Raw genomic sequence first — 13,193 nt, 5'->3', positions numbered from 1 at the left:
GGAATGTCTCATATTTTACTATTTTATTGCAGAGTAAGCCTTTGTTCCCTCCAGTGAATTTGTATGTCTTCAGCTGCCTCTTTGCCTTATGTTTCTGGGATGTTTGTGCAGTGCCACAGCTCTGGTCTGTCTTTCTGTAACTCCAGGGGCCTCTGTTCTTTCTCCAGTTTTTTTTTTTTTTTTTCCTCTATTGCCCTGGGGCCATGTAGAGGATCAAAGACGAAGAAGAATCAGACATGAATTTGGTACAAAAGTAGCTTCCAGTTCAGAAGAAAAAATATGACATGAATTTAACCACCAATAACACAATACAGAAATGGGCAAATGCCTTACAATGTTACAGATAGAGTGTTGTAGGAGCTGACATACGGGGCATTTGCTTAAATTTATGGAGAGGGGCTTCAAGGAGAGAGCTAGAAATTAAATGGGGCTTTGAAAGATTTGAACATATACCCTCTTGAGGAAATTTTTTTTTTATCACTAGAATTGATTTTTTTTTTTAATTATTGTTATTGTACTTTAGATGAAGGTTTACAGGCCAAACTCGCTTCTCATTCAGCAGTTAGTACACATATTGTTTTACGACATTGGTTAACCACCCATGGCATGTCAACACTCTCCCTTCTCAACCTTGGCTTCCCTATTACCAGCTCTCCCACCCCCTCCTGCCTTCTAGTCCTTGCCGCTGGCCTAGTGTGCCCCTATAGTCTCGTTTTGTTTTACCGGCCTGTCCAATCTCTGGCTGAAGGGTGAACCTCAGGAGTGACTTCATTACTGAGCTGATAGGGTGTCTGGAGCCCATAGTCTCGGGGATTTTTGAGCTAATTTTGAGCTAATGTACAGAAATGGAAAAATATTTACAGAAAATTAAACCAAGGCCTAGAAAAGGTACAGAAAGCAAAACCTTTAGTAGAAAAATTCTGAAAACTATAGTGGAAAATCTTGATTAATAAGACTCGGAATAAGATAGCAACATTATGAAAAGCTCAAGAAGATTACTATAGTAGAGAAGTATAGTTTCAATTAAAGTAAAAGATCAGAAAACACATTACAAGAAGTTTTCACTGAGACAGATTACACATGAGTATCTAATGTATCCCAACGTGTATGAAAGAGAAACTTCCATTGCTGGTCTCCAGAAGTTGATATTTATAATACTCAATATGTTAAGTAATTTCCAAATAATTAAAATTATTTGATATATATATATAAAAGTACTGCTAATAATTTTACCCCCACATGTCTGTTTGCTGTCCTGTGGTGGCTTACCTGTTGCTGCGATGCTAGCAGCTTTGCCACCAGTATTGAAATACTTGCAGGGTCACCCCTGGAGAACAGGTTTCAGTTGACCTTCTAGACTAAGACAGACTAGGAAGAAGTACCTGGCAGTCTACTTCTGAAAAAAATCAGCCAGTGAAAACCTTACGAATAGCAGTGGAACGCCGTCTGATATAGTGTTGGAAGATGAGCCCCTCAGGTTGGAAGTCACTCAAAATATGACTGGGGAAGAGCTGCCTCTTCAAAATAGAGCAGACGTTAATGACATAGATGGAGTCAAGCTTTCAGGATCTTCGTTTGCTAACGTGGCACAACTCAAAATGAGAAAAGCAGCTGCGAACATCCATTAACAATAAGAACTGGAATGCATGAAGTATGAATCTAGGAATATTGGAAATCATCAAAAATGAAATGGAAAGCATAAACATCAATATTGTGGGTATTAGTGAGCTGAAATGGACTGGTATTGGCCAATTTGAATCAGACAATAGTATGGCCTACTCTACCACCAGGAATGGCAAATTAAAGGGGAATGGTGGTGTATTCACTGCCAAAAAAGAATATTTCAAGATCTATCCTGAAGTACAATGCAGTCAGTGATAGGATAATATCCATATGTCTTCAAGGACAACCAGTTAATATAACACACTTAATTGTGCTCATGAGGAACCTGTACATAGACCAAGAGGCTGTTGTTAGAACAGAACAAGGGGATGCTGTGTGATTTAAAGTCAGGAATGGTGTACTTCAGTGTTGTATCCTTTCACCATACTTATTCAATCTTTGTACTGAGCAAATAATCTGAGAAGCTGGACTATATGAAGAAGGTGTGCCATTAAGACTGGAGAAAAACTCATTAACAACCAATATGCAGATGACACAATCTTGCTTGCTGAAAATGAAGAGGACTTGAAGCACTTACTGATGAAGATCAAAGACCATAGCCTTCAGTATGGATTAAACCTTAACATAAAAAATAAAACTCCTCACAACTGGATCAATAACATCATGATAAACGGAGAAAATATTGAAGTTGCGAAGGATTTCATTTTACTTGGATCTACAATGCCCATAGTAGCAGCAATCAAGAAATCAAATGATGCATTGCTTTGGGCAAATCTGCTGCAAAAGATCTCTTTAAAGTGTTAGAAAGCAAAGATGTTACTTTAAGGACAAAATGCTCCTGACCCAAGCCATGGTGTTCTTAATTGTCTCGTATGCATGTGAAAGCTGGACAATGAATAAGGAAGACAGAAGGAGAATTGATGCCTTTGAATTATGCATGGTGTTGGCTAAGAATATTGAAGATACCATGAATTACCAGAAGAACAAAAAATTTGTCTAGGAAGAAGTACAGCCAGAATACTCCTTAGAAGTAAGGATGGCAAGACTTTGTCTCATATACTTTGGACATGTTATCAGTAGGGACCAGTCCCTGAAGAAATACATCATTCTTAATAAAGTAAAGGGTCGGTGAAAAGAAGATCCTCAACAAGATAGATTGACGCAGTGGCTGCAACAATGGGCTCAAGCATAACAAAGATTATGAGGATAGTGCAGGACTGGCAGTGTTTCGTTCTGCTGTACATAGGGTCGCTATGAGTTGGAACTGACCTAACGGCACCTACAAACAACAATAGTTTTACATTTTTTTTTGCATGCCCAGAATGTGTTTAGGTTATTCTATCTTTTTGAGACGTTGTTAGTTGGACTTTTTTCTTCTTTTTTTGACAATTAACAAGTAATTTGGGAAATAAATTATGTCCTAGGATACTCTCAGTGAAATGGACTCAAAAGTATCAAAGCTCATGATGATGGCAAAGACTGGGAAATGTTTCCTTCCACTACATGTAAGATTGCTTGGAGTCAGAGCTGACTCCAACAGCACAGATGGACACATCAGACCCACCCTCTGTTCTTAAAGGGCTTACAGGGTTATGGAAAGGAAAGACAAGCATATTGATGGCCATATTACAGTGTGATAAAAGGTACAATGCTTGCATACAGAGAAGGTCGTAATGGGGCAGGCACTTTGCTCACAGCAGGACTGGTTCATGGTGAGCAGGTGTTAATTCATACACAGCCTGTGGAAACGACAGTCTCTTAATCACATGGAGAATGCAATAGGCTATTCTGGGTAGAAATAACAGTTTATGCAAAGACAAATGACAAGGAAATCCATATTTCCCACAATTAGAGCATAATATGTGGTACAGGGAGAGATGTTATTAAACTGCACAGGTAAGTAGGAACATGGAGGCCATGTTGAGAAGTTATATTATGTCCTAATCTGGTGTCATGAAAGCTTTTATGCATGAAAGTGGCATGATAAGTCATGTGATTTAAAAAAGTCGATATAGAGGCAATTTAGAGTATAATTGGAGCATGGGAGTCTGGGAGATCATTTTCTAGGTTTTTGCAGTAATCAGACTGAAATTTGATGTGGCCCTGAAATAAATCAGGAGTTGAAGGGCTTGGGTGATATGAAATATCATTGCTGAAACTTGAGGGCTGATTGGAAGTGGTGGTGAAGAATAGGGAGAAATCAGGGGTAATTACTGTTCCACACGGGGTAAATTGTTGTCTGAATGGAGTATGCATTTTGTTTGGTTTTTCAGTTGAGGCTTTATTTTTATTTTATTGTGATGAAAATATACATAACAAAATCTACACTACCTCAATCATTTCTGTATGTCCAATTCAGTAACATTGATTGTATTCTTCAAGTTGTGCAACCTTTCTCCATGTCCTTTTCCAAATCATTCTGCCACCATTAATATAAACTGTATACCCCACAGGCCAAACTTCCCCCTTACCCTCCCTTCTTACCCCTGATAACCATTCATCTTTTTTTTTTTTTTAATTTTTATTGTGCTTTAAGTGAAAGTTTACAGAAAAATTTATTTCTGATTTGATAGTTTGTACAGAAAGTGTTCCAAGACATTGATGACATTCCCCTCAATGTGTCAGCACTCTCCCTATTTCCACCCTGGGTTCCCCATTTCCACCCTGGATTCCCTGTTCCATTTTGTCTGGATTTTTTACTCCTTCCTGCCTTCTCATCTTTGCTTTTGGGCAAATGTTCTTTTGATCTCATGCAGTTGATTATTCTAAGGATCGCTGTGTACCTCTTGGGTGTTATTGTTTATTTTATGGGCCTGTCTATTGTTTGGCTGAAAGGTGGTCTCTAGGAATGGCTTCAGTTCCAGGTCAGAAGGAACCATAATCTCGGGGATTTCTCCAGTCTCCCTTGGATCAGTAAGTCTCGTCTTTTTTTTGTGAATTTGGTTTTTTTGTTCTACATTTTTCTCTTGCTCTGCTTGAAGCCTTCTTTTGTGATCTCAGTCAGAGCAGTCACCAGTGGTAGCCTGGCACCATCTAGTTCTTCTGGCCTGGGGGTCATGCAGGCTGTAGTTCATGTGGTCTGTTAGTCCTTTGGAGTAACTGCTCCCTCGGGTCTTTGATTTTCTTCACTCTCCTTTGCTCTGTACAGGAAGAGACTAACAGTTGTGTCTTAGATGGGCTCTCACCAGCTTTTAAGATCCCAGAGCTACTCACCAAAGTAGGATGCAGAGTATTGTCTTTATGAACTATGTTGCGCTAATTGATGTAGATGTCCCCCAAGTCTATATTCCTTTACCTCTAAGCCTAGGAAATTCGTCCTGCAAGGTGTTTGGTTTCCTTGTCTGTGCCCCTTGTGTCTGTTTCCCTTGTGTGCTCTATTGTCTATATTAACATACAAGCAGCACCTACAATTATGTATGTAGAAATATCTACAACCAAACCTATATCTGCAGGTAAGTGTGCTCCCTTGCACCTTCCCACACCTCTTTAGCATAATTATCTACCTATGTATCCGTTTGTAGATTATTGTTTGTTAATACTATTGATGCAGGATTGTCTGTGTTATAGTAATTAGAGTAGTTGCCCTTTATTCTTGTGTTCCTCTCAGTGTCTTTCTTGGTCATGTTGTGCTCACTTCCGCCATATGGTGTATTGCGTTTCACGAATATTAACACGTGTCTTCTATCTGGTTAGCAATTTTTCTTCTCTCCTCCTAGTACACATTGTGATAAAGAATGTGGAAAATGGGAAAAGTTTGAGTAGATATATTGATATATTCAGTTTTGAATATGTTGGTTTTGAGTGCTGATGGAACAAACAAACCAAGATAGCCCATGGATAGTTGGATGTATCGATCTGGAGCTCAAGAGAGACAGCTGGACCTTTACTGAACCAAATGTGGCCATGGAAACAGCAGCAGCAACGTCACCTGGGATGATATTAGAGACCCAGTATCTCAGGTCCCAATCCAGATTTACAGGAACAGATGCTTTATTTAAACAAGATCTCCTCCACGTAAAGCACATTCAAGCGTGAGATCCAGAATACACACACACACACACAAACATGTTGTTAGGATTCAGTTTATAGTAGGAGCTCTAATTTACTCATTCAAGTGAAATGTGTGCATTGAACAGAGAAATGAAAAAAATCAAAACTGTAGAAACACCAATATTTACAGGAGGATGGAAGAAGGTGTACCCCAGAATAAAACTGAGAGACATTTAGACATGAAAACCAGGAAGGGGATATATCCAACTAAAGGGAATTGGTCAGTAGTTCCAGTCTTATAAAGGGCTCGATTAAGGTGAGACCTCGAAATAATTATTGGATTGAGCATTAAGTAGGTTAATGATGATCTAAAAATGTCTTGTTAAGTGAAGTGATCTGGGTGTAGGACAGATTTAAGTAGGTTGGTAAATTTAAGGGAGGTGAGAAAATAGATGAAGCATGTATAGATTGCCCTTTCAAGGAAGAGAGAAAGAGTAGTAGCTAGAATGAGCGTAAATTGGAAGACACAGTATTTGTAACATGTTCTAATGCTGAAAGAAAAAAGCCAACAGACAGGAAGGAATACATCAATCTATAGGGGCAACAGGGAATAATTGATAAAGCATCACTCTTGGGGATGCTTGTGGCTATGCAGGAACTAAGTAGGTTAGTTCTCAACCCTGGCTGCACTCTAGAATCTCTGGGACAAAGATCTGGTGATCTGTTCCCTCTGTAAAGATTACAGCCTAGAAAACCCTATGGGGCAGTCCTACTCTGTCACCTGGAATCTCTATGAATTGAAATAGACTCGACGGCACCAACAAGAACAGGAGAGGAATAAGGAGCACTGGTGGCACAGTGGTTAAGTGCTCAGTTGCTAAATGAAAGACCAGCAGTTCGAATTCACCAGCCCCTTTCCAGTAGAAAGATACAGAAATCTGCTTCTGTAAAGATTTCAATCTTGGAAACCCTATACAGCAGTTCTACTCTGTCTACAGGGTAGCTATGACTCAGATGTGACTTGAAGATGACTATTTTTTTTTTTTTCCTAAGTTAAGGAAGGAATGCTAATATAAAGTGCCTGGTTACCCAAATGGAGTTAATCTAGTTATCATGGAATGAAAAGAGTTAACTAGGAATGTATAGATAGGTATTAGGGCCCTTTTGAAGCCTGAACTGAAATTGGAGATCATGGATATACCATGGAAGTAACGTTCCTAGTTGTGTGATTTACTCGGCAGCGTTTAGTTTCAGGGTGTAGGAGGGGAGAAAATGAAAGCTGACCTGTTCCAGGGTTGGAGTTTTGCTGGATTTTAGACTGGAGAATAGGAATAAGGACAAGATGGAAATATTGGCAAGCGAGTAGTTGAAGTGAAAGGACCTGGAGTCAAAGCTGTAAAGAGAAAAGAAGTAAACCCCGGGAGGAATGATGGATGAGGATAAATTGAAGGTTCAAGAACAATTTGGTTGTGGTTAAATATGTGATTTGGGAATACGTGAATGAGACAGGTGGAAGGATAAGTCATATTCATATGTTTGAGCTTAAGATAACTCAGGTGGAAGAGTTCTGGTTTATACAGATCCACTACTGGCCAGGTATATGAATGTTTGCCGTAAAGTGGCAGTTAAATTCAACAGAGAGAAATAATTCAAGGAAATGTAAGATTAATTGTTGGGTGAGCTCTAATGGATATCTGTTGAATTAGGCTAAAGAAGAAGACTGAGAGGCAGTTGTCAAAGTTCTTGATGGACATAATGAATAAGATAACAGAAGTTTAACAGATGATCACAACTACTTAGGGGACATGAACCTAAACAAGATCATGAAGGCAAAGTGGAATAACGGTCTAAAGTGGCAAAAGAAAACAATAAAATATTGAACTCTCCACTTGCCCAGTAGCATGTAATGGCAACTGGGAAGGTGGCATGGGAAGTTGGGGTGAATTTAATCCAACTCTCTGGAATTGAACTTTATGCATCAATTTTTCCAACTAGGTCCCAGCCCCATTCAGTTACTTTTCCATCCAGATATAAGGCCTTTGGCTGGCACTTTCCTTATGAATACATGTTTGTCTGATTGAAAATACTTGCCTCATGCTTATATCTTTTTTCTTAATGATGGTGTCTTGATAACATAATTTGACTTAATTTGATTTCAGGCCATGTATGCTTAAATCCTTAACATTGACTTATCTATATCATATATTGACTTCTTGCCTGGTCTGTGTTTGCTGCCTGTGAATTCTTAAACTATTTTCCAGCTTTTTCATTTTCCAACATCTACTTGGTAACTCTTATGAAACAGCAAGATATTTAAAAATAGAGTAGACCATGCCCATGAATATGTCCAAGAGGTATTTCTGATAGTTACTAGTTGGAAACATACTTGATATTAGTCTTAATATTTGAGAGTTATTAAGCATTAAGATATCGACATATGCATTGTCTTCGACACGAATAAGGATAAATCATTCAAATTCTTAGTCATTACTGACAATTCCTAGTGGATGTTATACTAAATATATTAATAATGTAGGGATATTTGTAGAGTAACTCTGAGTCTGATTCACAAATTCTCCCTCGGGTAAAAGTCTCATCCCATGAATTAGTTATTACAAACATGCGCCTTTGCACAATCAGCCCCAGAGCAGTGTAAGTAGCTGTTAAGATTCACAGGCTGGACTGTCTTAGAAGATAAGCATCAAGAGACCGCTATTTTTGTGCTCCCGTGACCTTACCCTGAGTCTAAATTTGACAGCGTCTTTTGAATGGCTGTGCGCATGTTTATTTATTTATTTTTATTTCTTCTGGTGTTTTCTTTTTGGTGGTCTCCCAGATAATGCCTTTGTCTCTTTGCATAGAAGGAAACATAAGGAGAGCAAGCGTAAAATGTGCCTTAAACATTGCTTTTAATTCTCCTTTATCCGTTCAGACTATTTATGGCACTATGTAAGACTTTCCCTAATAAACCTTGTCTATACTTTCTCCTCTGCCACTTTTATAGAATAATATAAACTTGTTCTTCATTAATTTTGAGCTAAAAGAAATGAAAGTATTTAATTGCAAGTTTTGTATCAATTATAGCAGGAGGCCTCAGTCCTGTGTTTAGCCACTTGGTGAAGTGCTAGTTAATAATATAGATATTGTCTATATCTATACTAGTTTACAGGGAGGAAATTCAAGAAGGATAAAAGTGATACCATCTGTCTTTTAAGTTCAGTGCTCCAAAAAAGTACTGAATTTTTCAAGCCTGTGAATGGAGAGAAATGATACCTATAACAAAAGAAAATGAAAATAATGAAGGACTATGAGGAAGAATGCATAACTGATGATAAGAAAATGTAACTCTTCTACGTATATTTTAAGGAAGAGTGTAAAAATGGCTTGTGGGCAATGTCTGACCTCCTCTAACTTCACAAGCAGGAAGGGGAACCAAGATCAACAGCCCCAAGCTGACTTCCATGAGGTGAATGTCAGACGTGTGTCTCTCTCTGCCATTTTTACCAGCTCTGACACCAATTGTCCCCTCCCACAGTACTCTCTATTTTCTGCTGGGTTTGATTATGCATTTTAATGGCCACAAAAACCTCGCAGACCACACTCACAAATATGGCCTTTATTAGGGAAGTGACAGTTACAATTCAGGCTCAGGAACACTCAAGAATACAGTTCTTTCATTGGGATAGCTTATTCCCAGCCGTGCTCGCAGGTGGCTTCTCCTTAGCCCTAGGCATCTGCCTAAAGGCACTCAGCTTTCTCTCTTTGTGGGCCGGGAAGCCCAACGCGCTGTCTCCTGCTGTCGGGTCTCTCCTGCCACTGCTTTTCACCATCTTCAGGGTTATAGCACACTCTCTCTCTCCGTCTCCTGGTCCTAGGAGCCTCCCAGCCCAGGGATCCCAGGTCCGAAGAGCTCGTTGGCTCTTGGCTGTTCTTCCTTGGTGATGGTGGGATCCCCTCTCTGCTCTCGAATTGGCTCTCTTTAAGGCAAGACTAACCAATCCCCTTGGTAGGTCACAATTACCCTATCACACAGTCCCACCCAATCACCTGGGTGGGAGTGACAAAACCATGGCTACAAAGGCCACACACGGAAGTAATCAATCTCACCACAGAGTAAAAAAAAAAAAAAAAAAACCACAGAGTAAAATAGTTCCATGATTTTAGTGATTTAAGGTAATTTTGTAATTTTGGATAGTTTTTTGGACTAATGAATAGCATGCTATTAGAATCTCATAATTTTACTGAGGAAGTGAATAATCAGGATAAGAAATGATCTTGTTTATTCATGAAAATAAGCAGCATTAAGCACAGAGATGGATATTCTTCCTTTGTACTTAATTTTTTTTAGAAGTTAAGAAATTAGTCTTAAAAGTAATGTTATATTCATCTTCTATCTAAAGGACCAAAAGGTTTATATTTTCCTGTTATTTTGAAATTTTATTTAATCAAGGTGATGTTAAACATTTCCTTAAGTTCTCTGCCTGCTCTGACATTTTTCAAGATTGTTTTTCCTGACTTTTATTTACCATTCTCTAGATTCCCGCCCCTGAAATATTTATCTTCTTGTCTTTTCCCCTTTGCTTTGTTTTCTACTTGGTTCACACGTCAAAATGTAAAGATTACATTTTTTAAGGTACCTAAAGGGCAGATATGAAGAAATTAATCTTTGTTTCTTTTCCTTTCCTTTCTGGTGTATATCTATATCTATGTATCTATTTCTATCAATATTTCTATCTGTATTTATATTTAGATGTCTTCAATATTCATAATGAAAAATTCTCCCCAGAAATTTCCTTTTCACTTTCTGTTGATCTAGGGAAAGTAAGAGCCTTTGTAGTAATTAGTAGCACATGTAGATGAAGCCGGAAACCCTGGTGGCCTTGTGGTTAAGTGCTACGGCTGCTAACCAAAGGGTCCACAGTTCAAATCCGCCAGGCGCTACTTGGAAACTCTATGGGGCAGTTCTACTCTGTCCTACAGGGTTGCTATGAGTCGGAATCGACTCCACCGCACTGGGTTTGGTTTGGTTTGGCAGATAAAGCTGGAAAACGCTGGTGGTGTAGTGGTTAAGTGCTACGGCTGCTAACCAAGAGGTCTGCAGTTCAAATCCGCCAGGCGCTCCTTGGAGACTCTATGGGGCAGTTCTACTCTGTCCTATAGGGTCGCTATGAGTCGGAAGCGACACAACGGCAGTGGGTTTGGTTTTGGGTTTGGTAGATGAAGCCACAGTATTTTTGTGCCTCACTGCCTGAGCTGCACAGTGGAGACATATGGACTGAAGTTACATCTATCCTTCTCCTGGATGCTGCTTCTCCCTGCTTTTTCCTCCTGGGGTCTCACCTGTGTACTGGTGGAAATCCCCATATTATAAAAAGCTCAGTGGAATTATGTGGTACTAGCTCCCTAAAGTACAGTGGGACAGCCAGTTATAAAATCAAAAACATATGAAAGTTTCCTATGTGCTAAATATTGCTTTTCAAACTAATATTGATATGGATTTTAATAATCACAATAAAAACATTAAGATAGATACCAGCCTCACATCTAACAAATAAATTGGAATCAATTAATGGTACGAATATGAAAATATGGACAGTATTTTCATTATTTTGTAAAACTTGGGTGTGGGAAAGGCTTTCTAAGTTTGAAGCCTCACCTAGCAACAACAAAAGAATGACAAATTTTACTTTATGAAAATTGAATTTTCTGTTTGGCAAAAACACCGTAAATGGCATCAGAAAAGATGAAACAAATGGGAACAAGATATTTTCAACTCATTACAGAGGGCTAATCCATCAATATACTAATTTAAAAAATCCTCCAAATTAATAAGAAATATATCAACAATTATCTAATATGAGCAAATCACATTATGATAAAAGCAATATTGTGGCTCTTAATATACAACAAGACCTCAAAAATCTTACATCAGAAGAAAAATCCATGTGAAAACAACTATGCCATTTTTATCTATTAATTTAGTAAAGACAAAAGTTTGAGAACACATTGTATTGATGAAGGTATGGGGAAATACACATTCATTCACTTCTGTTTGGAATGCAAATTAGTAAAATTTGTGGTAATTTGGGAATGTCTCAGGTTTGAAAAAAATTAGAATATTAAAAATACTTCTGGGTCAAATATATTCTGACATAGAAATTTCCCTATAAGAATTGATTCAACAGATTCATATGGATATTTGTGACATTCTTATGTTCAAAATACCAAAAGGTAGAAAACAAAGTGTCCATTAGTAAGGGACATTTAAAATCACTTATTGTACAACAATATATAAAATTAAAATGCCCTTACAAAGGTTAGATTATTTGTATACAGATAGAATGGTACTAAGGGATTGTTAGATGAAAAAAGTAAAAAAGCAGAAACGTGCCTGTTTCCCACCATTGTATGTTTTTAAAAGACTGTATATATTTGCACAGAATATTTTTCATAGAATATACACCCAAAGGAAATCAGTCATTGTGGCTCCTATTACAAAATAGGATTAAGTGGCTTAGAGACATTGTTGGAGAGATAATAAAGAAGTTAATAGAGGTCCCAAATACCAAGAGGTATTGAAAAAAAAATATTATAGAATTTAGTATGTATTTGTTCACATCTATTTCATCAAGTCAATTTGTTTCAACTCTTTTGAATTTTTGAAAATGAGACTTTTGAAGGGAAAAAAATGTACTGTCTACTACAGCTATTCGTAGCGCTAAAATATTAAACGGGTACATTGAGCCACTTCGGCTTGGATCTTTTTTTTTTTTACCTATTACAATTTTTTGAGTAAACATTACCAGTATTTATTAGAATATTTACATTGCCTTGAAAAAGCCAGCCTGGAATCATAGTTGATGAGATTTTCAATGCAGAGACTGGTTTCTATTATGCCTGTCATGTCTGTTTCTCCACGAATAAAATTAAAAAAAAAAATTGGTTCACTATTCAGGTAATTCAGTAACAAGCAACCAACCATCAACTAACTACACAAGTTGAGCATGAGTTTCAGTAATTAACTAAATTCTCTGGAAACCTGTAAAATTTTATATTTGCTTTTTTCTATTTAAATACAGCTAGTTGTCCAAGTTTTAATATACAGAAAACACTGTGTTCGTACCTTTAAGGGTGTTTTATAGATGCAAATACTTATTTAATAAGCACTGAGATGGATCATAATCTAATCACATAGCAAATCTTAATGTAAAAACTTCACGTTGCAAACATTATTCATTCCCTAAAACCATTAAAAATGGTACACTTAAAACCATTACTATGTCTATTTTAGCCATCAATAAAGTGACATAGATAATGAAACGCAGTAAAACCATTACTTCCTTTCTTAACATTGGTTAGTTAGTGTGAGAAATATGACTTGGTTTTGCTACCTGTCAAGGTGCATAAGAATTAAAGATCTAACCAAATTGTGTAGGTGCCTTAAAAAAAAACAAAAACAAAACAGAAACATGATTTCAAATTTAAACTCAGGGTCATACTCTTTAGTTTCTATGCGGTATAAACTTAGCACCTCATTCTGGCAAGGCACTGGATCAAAAGAGATGAAGGGAATTTTGCCT

At 37.6% G+C, this 13,193-nt stretch overlaps 1 pseudogene; it reads right to left on the bottom strand.

The window, feature by feature from the left end:
- LOC100664280 (tubulin alpha chain-like) overlaps positions 1–9,443 on the bottom strand; it is a 30,950-nt pseudogene extending 21,507 nt beyond the window's left edge.
- Between the last annotated feature and the right edge of the window lie 3,750 nt (positions 9,444–13,193).

The sequence above is a fragment of the Loxodonta africana genome, chromosome 21 (assembly GCF_030014295.1).
Source record: "Loxodonta africana isolate mLoxAfr1 chromosome 21, mLoxAfr1.hap2, whole genome shotgun sequence".
Taxonomy (NCBI): domain Eukaryota; kingdom Metazoa; phylum Chordata; class Mammalia; order Proboscidea; family Elephantidae; genus Loxodonta; species Loxodonta africana.
The sequence above is the reverse complement of the archived record's forward strand: the minus strand, read 5'-3'. Positions and strand labels throughout refer to the sequence as shown.